At 36.5% G+C, this 18,715-nt stretch overlaps 1 pseudogene; it reads right to left on the bottom strand.

The window, feature by feature from the left end:
* Nucleotides 1–7,482: 7,482 nt before the first annotated feature.
* Nucleotides 7,483–7,749, bottom strand: LOC114906556 (annotated as a pseudogene).
* Between the last annotated feature and the right edge of the window lie 10,966 nt (nt 7,750–18,715).

The following is an 18,715-nucleotide window of genomic DNA, read 5'->3' as shown; positions in this document are numbered from 1 at the left end:
TTCTAGTTCTGTGAAAAATGTCATGGGTAATTTGACAGGGATCACATTAAATCTGTAGATTGCTTTGGGTAGTATGGCCATTTTAACAACATTAATTCTTCCAATCCAAGAGCATGGAATATCTTTATATTTCTTTGAATAACCTTCTATTTCCTTTATAAAAGTTTTATGGTTCTCAGCATATGTCTTTCACCTCATTGGTTAAGTTTACTCCTAGGCATTTTATTTAATTTATGTATTTTTTTTTACTTTCTCTTTCTGATATTTCATTGTTAGTGTAAAGAAATATTATGTATTTCTGTGTATTAATCTTGTTTCCTGCTACTTTGCTAATTAATTTATCAGTTTTTATAGTTTTTGTGTGGAGTCTTTAGGCTTTTCTATATATAATATCATGTCATCTGAAAATAAGGACAATTTTACTTCTTCCCTTCCAATTTGGATACTTTTTATTTCTTTTTCTTGTCTGATTGCTATGTCTAGGACTTCCAATATTATGTTGAATAGAAGTGGTGAGAGTGGGCATTCTTGTCCTGTTCCTGATTTTAGAGTACAATCTTTCAGCTTTTCACCATTGAGTATTATGTTGGCTGTGGGTTTGTCAAAAATGACTTTTGTTATGTTGAGATGTGTTCACTCTATACCCACTTTGGCAAGAGTTTTTTATTATGAATGGATATTGAATTTTATCAAATGCTTTTTCTGCATCTATTGAGATGATCATGTGGTTTTTGTCTTTTCTTTTGTTGATGTGGTGTATCACACGGTTTGATTTGCATATGTTGAACCACCTTTGTGACCCTGGAATGAATCCAAATTGATCATGGTGTATGATCCTTTTTATGTATTGTTGGATTCAGTATGGTAATGTTTTGTTGAGAATTTTTACATCTGTCTTCATCAAAGATATTGGCCTGTAATTTTCTTTTTTGTTAGTGTCTTTGGTTTTTGTGTCAGGGTGATGGTTGCTTCATAGAATGACCTTGGGAGTGTTCAGTCCTCTTCAGTCTTTTTGAAGAGTTTGAGAAGGTTAGGTATAAATTCTTCTTTGTATGTTTGATAGAATTGCTGGAATATTTTTGATTACTGATTCAATCCAAGCTAGTATTTTGTTTCTTCAGTTTTTCTATTTCTTTCTAACTTAGTCTTGGTGGGTTGAATGACTCTATGATTTTATCCATTTCTCGCAGGTTGTCCAGTTTGGTGGTGTATCACTATTCATAGTAGCCTTTTATGATCCTTCAGTTTTCTGTGATATGTTATATTATTTCCTCTTTATAATTTTCTTGATTTGAATCCTGTTTTTTCTGGTTAGTCTAGCTAAAATAATTTCAGTTTTATTTATCATTTCAAATAACCAACTCTTTGTTTTGTTAATTTTTTTCTATTATTTTCCTGTTCTCTATTTCATTTATTCCTGCTGCTGTCTTTATTATTTCCTTCTTTCTGCTGCTTTGGGTTTGGTTCATTTTTCTCTTTCTGTTTCCTTGAAGTGTAAAGTTATGTTGTGCATTTTAAATCTCCCTGTTTTCTTGATATATAGCTAAAAACTTCCTTCTTAGAATTGCTTTTGCTGAATCACATACCTTTTTATGTGTTGTACTTCTCTTTTTATTTGTATCAAGATACTTTTATTCTTTTCCCTTTAGTTCTTCTTTGACTCCTTGGGTTTTCATGTATTCATTTTCTCTTTTAATTGATTTCTGGTTTCATACGATTGTGGTTGGAAAAGGTACTTGTTATTATTTAAATGTTAAATTTGCTAAGACTTATTTTGTGGTCTAACATATGCCCTATCCTAGAAAACATTTGATGTGTGTTCACGAGCAATGTGTATTCTGCTATTGTCAGATCAAATGTACTGTGTATGTCTGTTAGGGCCATTTGGCCTATAGTGTTGTGCAGGGAATAAATCCTGCAGTCCTAGCCAACAGTTCTCAGCCAGCAGCACAAATCTGCCCAACCTCAGAGCTCATTATGCAGCCCTGTCCAAAAATATGCCCTAATAGTAAGCTTCATCCACTCAAGGACGAAGGTTCAAAACCACACCTTTCTTATTAATTCTCTGTCTGGATGATCTATCCATTGTTAAGAGTGGGGTATTAATATCACCAACAGTTTTTTGTTGATGTTTATTTCTCCTGTTAGTTCTGTTAGTGTATGCTTTATATATTTAGGTGCTCTGATATTGAGTGTTTTAATATTTACAATTGTTATATCTTCTTGATGGATTGGCCTCTTTATCATTATATAATAACCTTCTTCCTTTATACCATTTTAAGTTTAATGTCTTTTGGTCTGATATAACTATAACTAGCTCTGCCGTTTTTTTGGGAGGGGGTTACCATTTGCTTGAAATATCTTTTTTCATCCCTTCACACTCAATCTATGTGTGTTGTTAAGGTTCAAGGGACTCTCATAGGCAGCATATCATTGGATCTTTTTAAAGATTCCATTTAGTTATTCTATGTCTTTTGATTGGAAAATTTAATCCATTTATGATTAATCTAATTATTGATAGGTAAGGACTTGTTATTGTAATTTTCTTAATTGTTGTCTGACCATTTTGTAGATCATTGTTTCTCTCTTATCTGCAGTCTTCTTTTGTGATTTGATGACTTTTGACATCAATAATCTTTGACTTTTTTTAGTATGTTCTTTTGTGTAACTACTGCAGGTTTTTGTATTGTGGTTACCATGAGGCTTACATATCTTAAAAATGTCTTAAAATTGTAACACCCTATTTTAAAATGATAACTTTCACAATATTTCTAAACTTTATACTTTTGTTTCTCCTTTCCCTCACATGTTAGGTTACTGAAGTTACAGTTTACATATTTATCATATTTTGTAACCAATAGCAGATTATTGTAGTTATGGTTATTTTTAGTACATTTGTTTTTAAATTTTAATATAAATTTAAATGAATAATGCACTACCATTACCATAGGAGATTATCTGACTTTGACTATATATTTACCATTACCAATAAGTTTTACACTGCCTTCATATGTTTTTATCATGCTAATTAGCATCATTTTACTTCCACTGAAAGAACTCTCTTTAACATGTCTTATAAGGTAGGTAGGTCTACTGTTGATGACCTCCCTCTTCTATTTTTTGTTTGGGAAAGTCTATTTCTCCTTTATTTTTGAACTACAGTTTTGCCAGTTATAGTATTCTAGGTTGACTGTTGTTTTTTTTTTCAATATTTTGAATATATCATCCCATTCTCTCCAACCTGAAACATTTGTTTTGAGAAATCCACTGATGGTCTTATGGGGTTTCCCTTGTATTCATTTTTTTTCTCTTTTTCATGCCACTTTCAAAATTGCTTTTTTGTCTTTGACTTCTGAAAATTTTATTATAGTGTGCCTTTTTATAGCCTTACTTTGTTTTAACTTATTTGGGGTATTTGGGCCTCATAGATATGGATGCCCATTTTTCTCCCATGGTTTGGGAAGTTTTCCACCATTATTGCTTTAAATATACTTTCTGTTCCTTTCTCTTTATCTTCTCCTTTGGAATTCCCATAAGGTGGATCTTGTTTCTTTTGATCATGTCTCATAAGTCCTGTAGGCTTTCTTCACTCTTTTTAATTCTTTTTCTTTATGGCATCCAACTGCATATTTTCAAATGCCCTGTCTTCTAGGACACTGATTCTTTCTTATGCATGGTCTAGTCTGCTTTTGAAGCTCTCTATTGAAGTTTTCAGTTCACTTGTATTTTTCAGCTCTAGGATTTTTTTTAATTTTTGACAGTTTCTATTTCTTTGTTGAACTTCTCATTTTATTCATGTATTTTATTCTTAATTTTGTTTAGTTGTATATTTGTAGTTCACAAAAGTCCTTTAAGAGGATTATTTTAAATTCTTTGTCTGATAGTTTATAGATCTTCATTTCTTTTGGGTCACTTATTGGAGTTTTATTAGTTTACTTTGGTGGCATGATGCTTACATGATTTTTTGTGATCCTTGATTCCTTATGTTTGTATTTGTGCATTTCTGTAAGCAGTCTCATCTTCCAGACTTTACAGGTTTACTTTTGCACTAACAGTTCTTCACCAGTTCACTTAGTGTGGAGTTCTGTACAGGTCAGCTTGTAGTGTCCTTGAGTGGACGAAGCTTACTATTAGGACATATTTTTGGGCAAGGCTGCATAATGAGCTCTGAGGTTGGGCAGACTTGTGCTGCTGGCTGAGAACTGTTGGCTAGGACTGCTGGTTTTATTCCCTGCACAAATAAGTTTATAAGATGGGCTCCACATTTGCCTGTGTTCTCTGGTCAAGCTTCCTAGATGGTTCGGACTGAGTACTATACTCATAAGTAGACAAGACTATGACTTAGATTCCCTACCCTGGTAGGGAAGCAGAATGGTCCCCAAGGCCTGCATTGCTCGTTGTTTGGTGACCCAAATTAATCAAGAATGTGCATTGCACTTTCTGGCCAGACAGGTCCACAAGTTTTGTTCTGAAGATGGGGAAATCCATAGGATCTGCTCTCTGTTCATATGGGACTGTAAGCAGGGCTGTATGGTGGGCTCCACAGTTTCCACAGTGATCTGGTTAGGTTCCCTGGTCAAGCAGACTGATAACTGGATTCAACAGTGAGCAGGGCTACAAATTAGTTTCCCTGCCCAGGAAGGTGCCCATGTATGCCCCAAATCTGGAATGACTCTTGTTTGGTGATCAAATGTGGCAGAACTATACACCTAGATCCCTGGTTTGACAGGCCACTGTCCTAGCTCTACAGATGGGTAGGCTCACTAGCCAGGCTCTCTGCTTAAGTACTGTTGTAACTGAAGTTGCAGGATCAGCTATACAAATTTCCAGAAACTCTGGTTAGATTTCCTGGTCAGGGCTGGCTGGACCTTGTATTCAGCTTTGGGTAGGGCTATAAATTAGCTTTCTTGCTTGGGTGGGGCTGCAGAAAAGGCCATAGGGCTTGCATGGCTCTTTGGAAATCAAATTCAACAGAACTGTGTGCTAAGCTCCTTGGACATACAGGACCTCTGTCTTGTCTCTGTATATACAGATCTGTTTGCTGGGCTCTTTGGTCAAGTGCTGCTGAATCTGGGCAGCAGGATGGGACACTGAGATTCCAGGGAGCTCCATTTAGGTTTCCTGGTTGGCAGGGTCAGAGGCTGTATTCAGAAGCATGCAAGACTACAGATTAGCTTCCCTGCCTAAGGAGAACCACAAAATAGACCCCAAGGCTAGCAAGACTCTTGTTTCAAGAGCTAATCAGGCAAAACTGCACCAAACTCTCTGGTCATATAGGGTTGCTGGCTTGGCTCTGCAGCTAGGCAAAGCTGCTGGCCAGGCTCTAAAGCAGTTCCCATGTTCTCAGGACAGGCTTCTTGGACATGTGGGCCAGGAGGTTCCCTCAGCAATGGGCAGGCCTGTGAATTAGCTCCTCTAGCAAGGCACAGTGTTAGAACTAGTTTTAGGCCAGCAAGACTCTTTGTATGTGGTCTTGACTTAAGCAGTACTGTGATCCAAGTTCTCTAGTCAAATGGGACCATTGGCTTTGCTCTTTAGACAGCACTGCCTGATGAGTTCTCCACTCAACTGTGCTGGGCTAATCAACCTCACAAGATTTCCAACCAGGCTTCTTTCTTGAACAGGGCTGGGAGCAACACTTAACAGTGATAGGGGTTATGACTTAACTCTCCTTCTTTGACAGAGGGGAAGACCAGGTTCCAGGACTAAAAAGGCTCTTTGTTTGTGGTCCCATATCAAGCAGGCCTGCACCCTGCTGAGTTCTTTGGTCAGACTGGACCACCATTTTGGTTTTGCGGATGGCAAACCCACTAGGTTTGGACTTCTATTTGTGTGCCAAAGCTAGAAATACAGTCTGCCAAGGTCTGAGAGCTGGTTGCTACAAGCCACCTGCCTGCTTCTCCATCACAGTCCAGTTCTCAATGGTCAAGATCCATAGAGTCCCCCACAATCCCCATTAGGCAAGTCCAGAGTGACTCTCTTCAGAAACAACCCACAATGCTTGGGGATGTCTACCCTGGGCTCTCTTTTTCCCACTGAAGGAAAAGTAGTGCTGCCCTGGCTTAGGGGAGGAGGAGTGTGGCCAAAGGGTAGCCATTCCTCTTACCTTTCTAACACAGCCCACCTGTGTTATATATATCTATATAGACGTAGGTGGGCAAATAAAGTGGGATTTTTTTTAATTTTTTATTTATTTTTAATTAATTTTTTACTGGAGTATAGTTGATTTACAATGCTATGTTAATTTCTGCTATACAGCAAAGTGAATCAGTTATACATATACATATATACACTCCTTTTTACATTCTATTCCCATATAGGTCACTACAGAGTACTGAGTAGAGTTACTTGAGCTATACAGTATATTCTTATTAGTTATCTATTTCACCATGTCACTACAAATGACATCATTTTGTCCTTTTTTATAGCTAATATTCCATTATATATAATACCACATTTCTTTTTAAAAATTTTATTTTACATTATAGTTGATTTACAATCCACAATATATTTTTTTAAAACTCTTATGCAACTTAATAGAAAAGCAAACAAGCAACCCAGTTAAAAAGTGGGGAGAGGCTCTGAATAGACATTTTTCCAAAGAAGACATACAAATGACCAACAGGCACTAAAAAAGGTGCTCAACATCACTAATCATCAGGGAAATGCAAATCAAAACTACAATAAAATATCACCTCACATCTGTAAGAATGGCTATTACCAAAAAGCAAGAAATAACAAGTGTTGGCAAGGATGTGGAGAAAAGGGAACTCTTATGTACTGCTAGAGGGAATGCAAATTAGTGTAGCCACTATGGAAAACAGTATGGAGGTTCCTCAAAAAATTAAAACTAGAACTACCATATAACCCAGCAATTCAACTTCTTGGTATTTATCCAAAGGAAACAAAATCATTATCTTGAAAATATACCTGCATCCCCATGTTCAATGCAACATTATTTACAATAGCCAAGACATGAAAACAACAAGGGTTCATCAAGAGATTAATGAATATTTTTAAATGTGGCATATACACAATAAAATATTATTCAGTCATAAAAGAAGGAAATCCTGCCATTTGTGACAACATAGATGGATCTTGAGGACATTATACTAAGTGAAGTCAGACAGAGAAAGACAAATACCAATACTGTATGATGTCATTTGTATGTGAAATCTAAAAAAAAAAAAAAGTCAAAAACAAAAATATAAAACTGAAACCATAGATACAAGAGAACAGATTGATGGTTGCCAGAAACAGTGAGTGAAATGGGTAAAGGTGGTCAAAAGCTGCAATTTCCAATAATAAAATAAATAAGTCATGGAGGTATAATGTACAGCATGGTGAGTATGCTTAATAATACTGTATTACATACTTGAAAGTTGCTAAGACAGATTTTTTTTAACCAGTCATCATTAGGATATGAAAGGATTCAGGGGTGCCCGGCAAAGGTCATGGTCAAGAATGCAGAGTGCACCCTCTTCAGTGGTACTCACTTGGCTTCTCATCTTCAAGTTCCTTGTAAGAACAGCAGTAGTTGAAAATTACATAAGCTGCCAGCACCATAGAAAACCCAGTGATGCTCCCTTTCTTCACGTTGAAATACTTGTTGTAATATCAGTAATAACCTATTTGAAACGCTCCAGTAATGCCTTTAGGGATGAAACCCCACATTATTATCCAGCTAGGCAGCTCCTTTAATTTGATATCCAGGAGCTTCTTCTCCTTCAGTGGTACAACTGATGTCATCTTAGAGTCCTGGCTGTCTGCTCCAACCTGAACTCTTCCATGTTGAGCAAGGTTTGAGGCATAACTAAAGGCCTTCCCACATTCTTCATCTTCATAGTGTTTCTCACCACTATGAATTCTCCGATGCAAAAAAAGAGATGGATTTTTCCAGATATAAATGTCTTTCTAAAGCTGATTATTTTATAACTTGAATCCAAATCTGTAATCCAGCTTCTTGTTTCTTCTCTCACAACAATTCAGCGTTCTTCTCCTTGCTCCAGTATCACAATTATGTCTGGCTCATAAATGGAATGGTCCACTAAGACCAAATTACTATTGTTCTCCATCAACACATCATAGTACAACTTCTTCTGAATAGGATCAAGAAATTCCAACGCATGCTGAAAGAACTCTTTGGCCACATCCCTGAAAGTTATTGCTTCATAGGCCATGGTTCTAGACCTGCAAGAGCTGATTAGTCCTCAGGGTTTATTTACCAGAAAAAAACAGAGTCCAGAAAACCCAAACCTGAGATTGGGCACCTTGGTCTGTTGTGAGCAGATCTTCCTTCTCCCATGTCTAACTTCAAAACTGAAAAGAGGTCATATAATCCCAAGGAGAAACTCTTTTGTGACTGTCCCCCACAGGCTGTGCACAGTCATTTCTGCAGCAACTTACACAGGTTTCTTGCTTGGATAGTTGCTAGTCACAAGCAGTTTGCAACAAGGAGCCTGGAAAAAGGCCCAAAGTGGAAGTTACCTCGTCAGTTGTGGTCTATACCACATTTATTTATTCATTCCTCCATCAATGGACATTTAGGTTGCTTCCATGTCCTGGCTTTCGTAAATAGTGCTGCAGTGAATATTGGAGAACAGGTATCTTTTCGAATTCTGGTTTTCTCCAGTTATATGCCCAGGAGTGTGATTGCTGGATCATATGGTAGCTCTATTTTTAGTTTTTTAAGGAACCTTTATACTGTTCTTCTTAGTGGCTGTAACAATTGACATTCCCATCAACCATGTAGGAGGGTTCCCTTTTATCTACACCCTCTCCAACATTTATTGTTTGTAGATTTTTTGATGATGGCCATTCTGACTGGTGTGAGGTGATGCCTCATTGTAGTTTTGATTTGCACTTCCCTAATGATTAATGATGTTGAACATTCTTTCATGTATTTGTTGGCAGTCTGTATATCTTCTTTGGAGAAATGTCTATTTAGGTCTTTGGCCCATTTTTGGATTGGGTTGTTTATTTTGTTATTGAGCTGTATGAGCTGCTTATAAATTCTGGAGATTAATCCTTCATCAGTTGCTTCATTTGCAAATATTATCTCCCATTCTGAGGGTTGTCTTTTGGTCTTGTTTCCTTTGCTGTGCAGAAACTTTGAAGTTTCATTAGGTCCCATTTGTTTATTTTTGTTTTTATTTCCATTTCTCCAGGAGGTGGGACAAAAGGATCTTGCTGTGATTTATGTTGTAGAGTATTCTGCCTATGTTTTCCTCTAAGAGTTTGATAGTTTCTGACCTTACATTTAGGTCTTTAATCCATTTTGAGCTTATTTTTCTGTATGGTGTTAGGGAGTGATCTAATCTCATACTTTTACATGTACCTGTCCAGTTTTCCCAGCACCAATTATTGAAGAGGCTGTCCTTTCTCCATTGTACATTCCTGCTTCCTTTATCAAAGATAAGGTGACCATATGTGAGTGGGTTTATTCTGGGCTTTCTATGCTGTTCCATTGATCTATATTTCTGTTTTTGTGTGAGTACCATACTGTCCTGATTACTGTAGCTTTGTAGTATAGTCTGAAGTCAGGGGGCCTGATTTCTCAGGCTCCGTTTTTCATTCTCAAGATTGCTTTGGCTACTCGGGGTCTTTTGTGTTTCCATACAAATTGTGAAAATTTTTGTTCTAGTTCTGTGAAAAACGCCAGTGGTAGTTTGATAGGGTATGCATTGAATCTGTAGATTGCTTTGGGTAGTAGGGTCATTTTCACAATGTTGATTCTTCCAATCCAAGAACATGGTATACCTCTCCATCTATTTGTATCATTTTTAATTTCTTTCATCAGTTTCTTATAATTTTCTGCATACAGGTCTTTTGTCTCCTTAGGTAGGTTTATTCCTAGATATTTTATTCTTTCTGTTGCAATGGTAAATGGGAGTGTTTTCTTGATTTCACATTCGGATTTTTCATCATTAGTGTATAGGAATGCCAGAGATTACTGTGCATTAATTTTGTATCCAGTTACTTTACCAAATTCATTGATTAGCTCTAGTAGTTTTCTGATAGCACCTTTAGGATTTTCTATGTATAGTATCATGTCATCTGCAAACAGTAACAGCTTTACATCTTCTTTTCTGATTTGGATTCCTTTTATTTCCTTCTCTTCTTTGATTGCTCTGGCAAAAACTTCAAAAACTATGTAGAATAAGAATGGTGAGAGCAGGCAACCTTTTCTTGTTCCTGATCTCAGTGGAAATGCTTTCAGTTTTTCACCATTGAAGACGATGTTGGCTGTGGGTTTGTCATATATGGCCTTTATTATGTTGAGGAAAGTTCCCTCTATGCCTACTTTCTGCAGGGTTTTAATCATAAATGGGTGTTGAATTTTGTCGAAAGCTTTCTCTGCATCTATTGAGATGATCATATGGTTTTTCTCCTTCAATTTGTTAATATGGTTGATCACATTGATTGATTTGCATATATTGAAGAATCCTTGCATTCCTGGAATAAACCCCACGTGATCATGGTGTATGATCCTTTTAATGTGCTGTTGGCTTCTGTTTGCTAGTATTTTGTTGAGGAGTTTGGCTTCTATGTTCATCAGTGTTATTGGCCTGTAGTTTTCTTTCTTTATGACATCCTTGTCTGGTTTTGGTATCAGGGTGATGGTGGCCTCGTACAATGAGTTTGGGAGTGTTCCTCCCTCTGCTATAATTTGGAAGAGTTTGAGAAGGATAGGTGTTAGCTCTTCTCTGAATGTTTAATAGAATTCGCCTGTGAAGCCATCTAGTCCTGGGCTTTTGTTTGTTGGAAGGTTTTTAATCACAGTTTCAATTTCAGTGCTTGTGATTGGTCTGTTCATATTTTCTATTTCTTTCTGGTTCAGTCTTGGCAGGTTGTGCATTTCTAAGAATTTGACCATTTCTCCCAGGTTGTCCCTTTTATTGACATAGAGTTACTTGTCATAATCTCTCATGATCTTTTGTATTTCCACAGTGTCAGTTGTTACTTCTCCGTTTTCATTTCTAATTCTATTGATTTGAGTCTTCTCTGTTTTTTTCTTGATGAGTCTGATTAGTGGATTATCAATTTTGTTTTTCTTCTCAAAGAACCAGCTTATAGTTTTATTGATCTTTGCTATCATTTCCTTCATTTCTTTTTCATTTATTTCTGGTCTGAGTTTTATGATTACTTTCCTTGTGATAACTATGTTTTTGTTGTTGTTCTTCTTCTTCTTTCTCTAATTGCTTTAGGTGCAAGTTTAGGTTGTTTATTTGAGATGTTTCCTGTTTCTTAAGGTAGCATTTTATTGCTGTAGACTTCCCTCTAAGAACTGCTTTTGCTACATCCCATAGGTTTGGGTTGTCATGTCTCCATTATCATTTGTTTCTAGGTATTTTTTAAATTTCCCCTTTGATTTCTTCAGTGATCACTTCATTATTAAGTAGTGTATTGTTTAGCCTCTACGTGTTTGTATTTTTTACAGATATTTTCCTTTAATTGATATCTAGTCTCATAACATTGTGGTAAGAAAACATACTTGATACAATTTCAATTTTCTTAAATTTACCAAGGCTTGATTTGTGACCCAAGATATGATCAATCCTGGAGAATATTCCATGAGCACTTGAGAAAAATATGTATTCTGTTGTTTTTGGATGGAATGTCCTATAAATATCAATTAAGTCCATCTTGTTTAATGTATCATTTAAAGTTTGTGCTTCCTTATTTATTTTCATTTTGGATGGTCTGTTCATTGGTGAAAGTGGGGTCTTAAAGTCCCCTACTATGAATATGTTGCTGTCTATTTCCCCTTTTATGGCTGTTAGTACTTGCCTTATGTATTGAGATGCTCCTATGTTGGGTTCATAAATATTTACAATTGTTATATCTTCTTATTGAATTGATCCCTTGATCATTATGTAGTGTCCTTCTTTGTCTCTTCTAATAGTCTTTATTTTAAAGTCTATTATGTCTGATATGAGAATTGCTACTCCAGCTTTCTTTTGGTTTCCATTTGCATGGAATATCTTTTTCCATCCCCGCACTTTTAGCCTGTATGTGTCTCTAGGTCTGAAGTGGGTCTCTTGTAGACAGAATATATATGGGTCTTGTTTTTGTATCAATTCAGCCAGTCTGTGCCTTTTGTGGGTGCCTTTAATCCATTTACATTTAAGGTAATTGTCGATATGTATGTTCCTATTCCCATTTTCTTGTTTTGGGTTTGTTATTGTAGGTCTTTTCCTTCTCTTGTGTTTCTTGCCTAGAGATGATCCTTTAGCATTTGTAAAGCTTGTTTGGTGGTGCTGATCTCTCTCAGCTTTTGCTTGTCTGTAAAGGTTTTAATTTCTCCATCAAATCTGAATGAGATCCTTGCTGGGTAGAGTAATCTTGGTTGCAGGTTTTTCTCCTTCATCACTTTAAATATGTCCTGCCTGTCCCTTCTGGCTTGCAGAGTTTCTGCTGAAAGATCAGCTCTTAACCTTATGGGGATTCCCTTTTGTGTTATTTGTTGTTTTTCCCTTGCTGCTTTTAATATGTTTTCTTTGTATGTAATTTTTCACACTTTTATTAATATTTGTCTTGGCATATTTCTCCTTGGATTTATCCTTTATGGGACTCTCTGTGCTTCCTGGACTTGATTAACTATTTCCTTTCCCATAATCGGGAAATTTTCAACTATAATCTCTTTAAATATTTTCTCAGTCCCTTTTCTTTTCTCTTCTTCTTCTTGAACCCATATAATTCGAGTGTTGGTGCGTTTAATGTTGTTCCAGAGGTCTCTGAGACTCTCCTCAGTTCTTTTCATTCTTTTTTCTTTATTCTGCTCTGCAGTAGTTATTTCCACTATTTTACTTCCATGTCACTTATCCGTTCTTATGCCTCAGTTATTCTGCTATTGATCTCACCTAGAGTATTTTTAATTTCATTTATTGTGTTGTTCATCATTCCTTGTTTCTTCTTTAGTCCTTCTAAGGTCCTTGTTAAAAGTTTCTTGCTTTTCCTCTATTCTATTTCCAAGATTTTGGATCATCTTCACTATCATTATTCTGAATTATTTTTCAGGTAGACAGCCTATTTCCTCTTCATTTGTTAGGTGTGGTGGGTTTTTGTCTTGCTCCTTCAACTGCTGTGTGTATTTCTGTCTTCTCATTTTGCTTATCTTACTGTGTTTGGGGTCTCCCTTTTGCAGGCTGCTGGTTCATAATTCCCATTGTTTTTGGTGTCTGTCCCCAGTGGCTAAGGTTGGTTCAGTGGGTTGTGTAGGCTTCCTGGTGGAGGGGACTAGTGCCTGTGTTCTGGTGGATGAGGCTGGATATTGTCTTTCTGGTGGGCAAGTCCCCGTCTGTTGGTGTGTTTTGGGGTGTCTGTGGACTTATTATGATTTTAGGCAGCCTCTCTGGTAATGGGTGGGGTTGCGTTCCTGTCTCGCTAGTTGTTTGGCATAGGGTGTACAGCACTGTAGCTTTCTGGTCGTTGAGTGAAGCTGGGTGCTGGTGTTGAGATGGAGATCTCTGGGAGATTTTTGCCATTTGATATTATGTGGATCTGGGAGGTCTCTTGTGGACCAGTGTCCTGAAGTTGGCTCTCCCATCTCAGAGGCACAACACTGACTCCTGGCTGCAGCACCAAGAGCCTTTCATCCACACCGCTCAGAATAAAAGGGAAAAAAATGTAGAAAGAAGGAATTAGTAAAAGTAGAAAGGAAGAAAGAAAGAAAGAATGAAAGAAAGAAAGAAAGAAAGAAAAAAGAAAGAAAGAAGGAAATAAAGAAAGAAGGAAATAAAGAAAGAAAGGAGGGAGGGAGGCAGGATGGAAGGAAGCAGGAAAGGATGGAATAAAAGAAAGAAAAGATAAAGTAAAATTTTAAAAAGTAAGATAAATATAATAAAGTTATTAAAATAAAAAATAATTATTAAGAAAAAAAGTTTTTTTAAAAAAAAGGTCAGATAGAGTCCTAGGACAAATGGTGAAAGCAAAGCTACACAGACAAAATCTCATACAGAAGCATACACATACACACTCACAGAAAGAGGAAAAGGGGAAAAAATCATAAATCTTGCTCTCAAAGTCCACCTCCTCAATTTGGGATGATTTGTTGTCTATTCATGTATTCCACAGATGCAGGGTACATCAAGTTGACTGTGGAGCTTTAATCTGCTGCTTCTGAGGCTACTGGGAGAGATTTCCCTTTCTCTACTTTATTCTCACAGCTCCCAGGAGCTCAGCTTTGGATTTGACCCCACCTCTGTGTGTAGGTCGCCGGAGGGCGTCTGTTCTTCGCTCAGACGGGATGGGGTTAAAGGAGCAGCTGCTTCGGGGGTTCTGGCTCACTCAGACCCGGGGGAGGGAGGATCATGGAATGCAGGGAGAGTCTGTGGCAGCAGAGGCTGGCGTGACATTGCACCAGCCTGATGCGCACCGTGCGTTCTCCCGGGGAAGTTGTCCCTGGATCTCGGGAACCTGGCAGTGGTGGGCTGCACAGGCTCCTCGGAAGTGGTGTGTGGATAGTGACCTGTGCTCGCACACAGGCTTTTTGGTGGCAGCAGCAGCAGCCTTAGTTTCTCATGCCTGTCTCTGTGGTCCATGCTGTTAGCTACGGCTTGTGCTCATCTCTGGAGTTCCTTTAAGCAGCCCTCTTAATCCCCTCTCCTCACGCACCAGGAAACAAAGCGGGAAGAAAAAGTCTCTTGCCTCTTTGGCAGGTCCAGACATTTTCCGGACTCCCTCCCGGCTAGCCGTGTTGCACTAATCCCCTGCAGGCTGTGTTCACGCTGCCAACCCCAGTACTCTCCCTGCGTTCCAATCGAAGCCCGAGCCTCATCTCCCAGCCCCGCCCATCCCGGTGGGTGAGCCGATCAGCCTTTCGGGCTGGTGAGTGCCAGTCGGCACTGATCCTTTGTGCAGGAATCTCTCCGCTTTGCCCTCCGTACCCTCATGGCTGTGCTCTCCTCCGGGGTTCCGAAACTTCCCCCCTCCGCCACCCACAGTCTCCGCCCGCGAAGGGGCTTCTAGTGTGTGGAAACCTTTCCTCCTTCCCGGCTCCCTTCCACTGGTGCAGGTCCTGTCCTTATCCTTTTGTCTCTGTTTATTCTTTTTTCTTTTGTCCTACGCATGTGTGTGGGGAGTTTTTTGCCTTTTGGGAGATCTGAAGTCTTCTGCCAGCATTCAGTAGGATGCTGTAGGAGTTGTTCCACGTGTAGATGTATTTCTGGTGTATCTGTGGGGAGGAAGGTGATCTCCGCATCTTAATCTTCCACCATCTTCCCTTAGCACCCCGAGAATTCTTCATATGTTGAGAACGTTTGCCCTTTTGTCACATGTAGCACAAATTTTTAAACTAGTTTTTCATTGATCTTCTAACTTTAATTATTGTGTGATTTTCCTCATATAAGTTTTTAATTAGTAAAGATTTAGAATTTTACTGCACATGTTATTCTACAATGTGATTTATCTTCTTAATAGTATCTATGTCAGGGTACATATATCGAGCTTACTTATTAGTATTCATATAGCTTTCCATTATTTAGATATGCTATATTTTATTTAACTTGTCATTTGTTGATAAACTTTAGGTTGTTTCTAGCTTTTTGCTATAGCAATCATTGAAGCAATGAGCTTTCTAGTACATTTATCTTTATGTAAATGATTATGATTAAGTATATTCAGAGGATAAATTTATAGTAGTGGAATTGCTGTATATTAAGTGTAGTTGAATTAAATATTTTAGGAAACATAGCCAAGTTATAGGAGACAATAGATCTTCATTATTGGAAGTTGATTGAGACTTGAAGAGTGATTAATCAGGCCATGCCAGGAAGAAGAGCAAAAATATATTAAAACATGGAGACTGCCCTCTCCAGAAAAAAAAGTGGATGGTGATAAATTTAACTTATACAAAATGTATGGAGGCTATTTGTGGAAGATAATTTGAAGGGTTAGGAATGTTGCATAAAGCAATTAAGCTCAGACAGTACTTTTATTTTCTGAAACCCTAGAGCAACGACTTTCAAAATGTGTTTCATAAAACACAAAAGACTAGAAAAGGGGCAATTCTCACTACCAGCTTCAACCAGAGCAGTTCATATTACATTTTTTTTATATATAATGGGAATCAACATGAGATTTTATTTTATGGGTTCTATTGCTGGTTGATTAGTAAAGAAAAAAATATAATTCTATAGGAAGTGTAGCACCCTTGAAAGTTATAGAACTGGTTTTTAAATGTTTTTGTTCAAGAGCATTTACTCTCTTAAAATATTATTGGGTATACTGAGTACTGTAAAGAATTTTCATATTGTGAGTCCTATCTATTGACATTTACCTTATTAAAAGCTAAAAATCAGAAGAAAACATATTTGTATAACACTCTTTTCCTGGATTATTGCAGTGCAATGTTAGGCTTTTTGAGATATTTATTTTTTCTTTACTTTTTCATTTCTTCAGCTTTATTGAGGTATAAATGACAAATAAAATTTTAAGATATTTAAGGTGTACAACATGTTGATTTGATGTACATAGGCATTGAGAAAGATTCTCCCCAATTGAGTTAATTAACACATCATCACCTCTCATATTTACCTTCTTTTTTTTTAGTGAGAACACAAATTCTACTCACTTAGCAAATTTCAATTATACAATATATAGTTATTAAATCTTGTCACCATATTATACATCAGATGCTCAGAACTTATTTATAGTACAATTGAATGTTTGTACCAAACTCTCCCTGTTTTCCCTAAATCCCAGTATTTGGCAGCCAATATTCTATCCATGTTTCTATGAATTCAAATTTATTTTTTTGATTCCACGTATAAGTAGAATACATACTGTATTTGTCTGGCTCATTTTACTTAGCATCATGCTCTCCAGTTGTGTTCACGTTGTCACAAATGACAGGATTTCCTTTTTTTTAAATGATGAATAATATTTTATTATAGTCATATATATCACATTTTCTTTATCATTAATCCATTGACAAACACTTAGGTTGTTTCCATAATTTGGATATAGTGAATAACATTACCATGAATATGAGAGTACAGATATCTCTTCAAGATAGTGGTTACTTTTCTTTTGGATATATATACCAAGAAGAGAGATTGCAGGAGCACTTGGTAGTTCTACCTTTAAATTCTTGAGAAACTTCCATATTGTTTTCCATAGTGGCTCAATCAGTTTACATTCCTACCAAAAGGTTACAATTATTCCTTTTTCTCCAAGTCCTCACAAATATTTGTTATCTTTTGTCTTTTTGATAATAGACATTCTAAGGGTTGTGAAGCTATATATCATTTTGGATTTGATCCACATTTCCCTGATGATTATTGATGCTCTACACCTTTTTATGTACCTGTTGGCCAACTGTGTATCTTCTTTAGTTATCCAGGTCCTTTGTCTATTTTAAATTGGAATATTTGCTTTTTTGCTATTGAGCTGTATGTGTTATTAATACATTTTAGTTATTAGCATCTTAGATATGCTATTTGAAAATAGTTTATTCTCATTCATTAGATAGTCTTTTCATTTTGTTGCTGGTTTTCTTTATTGTGCAGAAACTTTTCAGATTGGTGTAGTTTCCTTGTTTATTTTTGGTTTTGTTGTATTTGATTTTGTTGTCAAATACAAAAAAAAAAATTATTGCCAAGACCAATGTCAAGGAACCTGCCCCCTATATTTTCTTTTAGAAGTTTTATGGTTTCAAGTCTTAATTAAATATTTAATTATTTAATCCATTTGGAATTGATTAAGATAGGGGTCCAGTTTCATTTTTTTGATGTGGCTGTCCAGTTTATTCAACACCATATAGTGAAAAGATGGTCATTTCTACATTGTATATTCTTGGCTTCATTTGTCAACAATTAATTGACTACCTATGCATAGGTTTATTTCTGGGCTTTCTATTTTGTTCTATTGATCTATATTTCTTTTTTTATACCAATACCATACTCTTTTGATTACCATAGCTTTGTAAAATAGCTTGAAATCAGGACGTGTGATGCTTCCAGCTCTGTTCTTTATCAGGGTTGCTCAGGGTATTTGGGGCCTTTTGTGGTTCCATATAAATTTTAGGATTGTTTTTCTATTTTTGTGGAAAATGCTGTTGGAATTTTGATAGGGTTTGCATTGACTGTGTAGATTGCTTTGGGCAGTATGGATATTTTAATAATATTAATTTTTCCAATCCATTAGTATTGAATATTCTTCCATTTATTTTTTTTTCATCTTCATTTTTCTTCAACAATGTTTTATTGTTCAGTGTACTAAGCTTTCACCTCTTTGGTTAAATTATTCCTATGTATTTGATTCTTTTTGATACTATTATAAATGGAATTGTTTTCTTTATTTCTCCTTCTGATAGTACATTTCTAGTATATAGAAACACAACTCATTTTTGTGTATTGATTTTTTACCTTGCAATGTAACTGAATTCATTTATTAGTTCTAAGAGTTATTCAGTGGAGAATTTAGGATTTTCTAGATATAAGATTATGTCTTATGCAACAGATACAGTTTTAATTTTTCCTTTCCAGTTTGGATGACATTTTCGTTTCCTTGCTTGGTTGCTCCAGATAGGGATTCCAGTACCATGTTGAATAAGAGTGGTGAGAATGGGCACATTTTTATTGCTCCTCTTCTTAGAGGAAAAGCTTTTAACCTTTCACCATAGCTTGTAATGTTTGCTGTGGGTTTGTCATTTATGGCTGTTAGTATGTTGAATTATGTTCCCTCAATTCCCAATTTGTTAAGGGTTTTATAA

This window comes from Monodon monoceros, unplaced genomic scaffold (assembly GCF_005190385.1).
Source record: "Monodon monoceros isolate NGI ecotype Baffin Bay Population unplaced genomic scaffold, NGI_Narwhal_1 Super_Scaffold_22, whole genome shotgun sequence".
Classification (NCBI taxonomy): domain Eukaryota; kingdom Metazoa; phylum Chordata; class Mammalia; order Artiodactyla; family Monodontidae; genus Monodon; species Monodon monoceros.
This window is presented reverse-complemented; position numbering and strand designations above follow the sequence as displayed.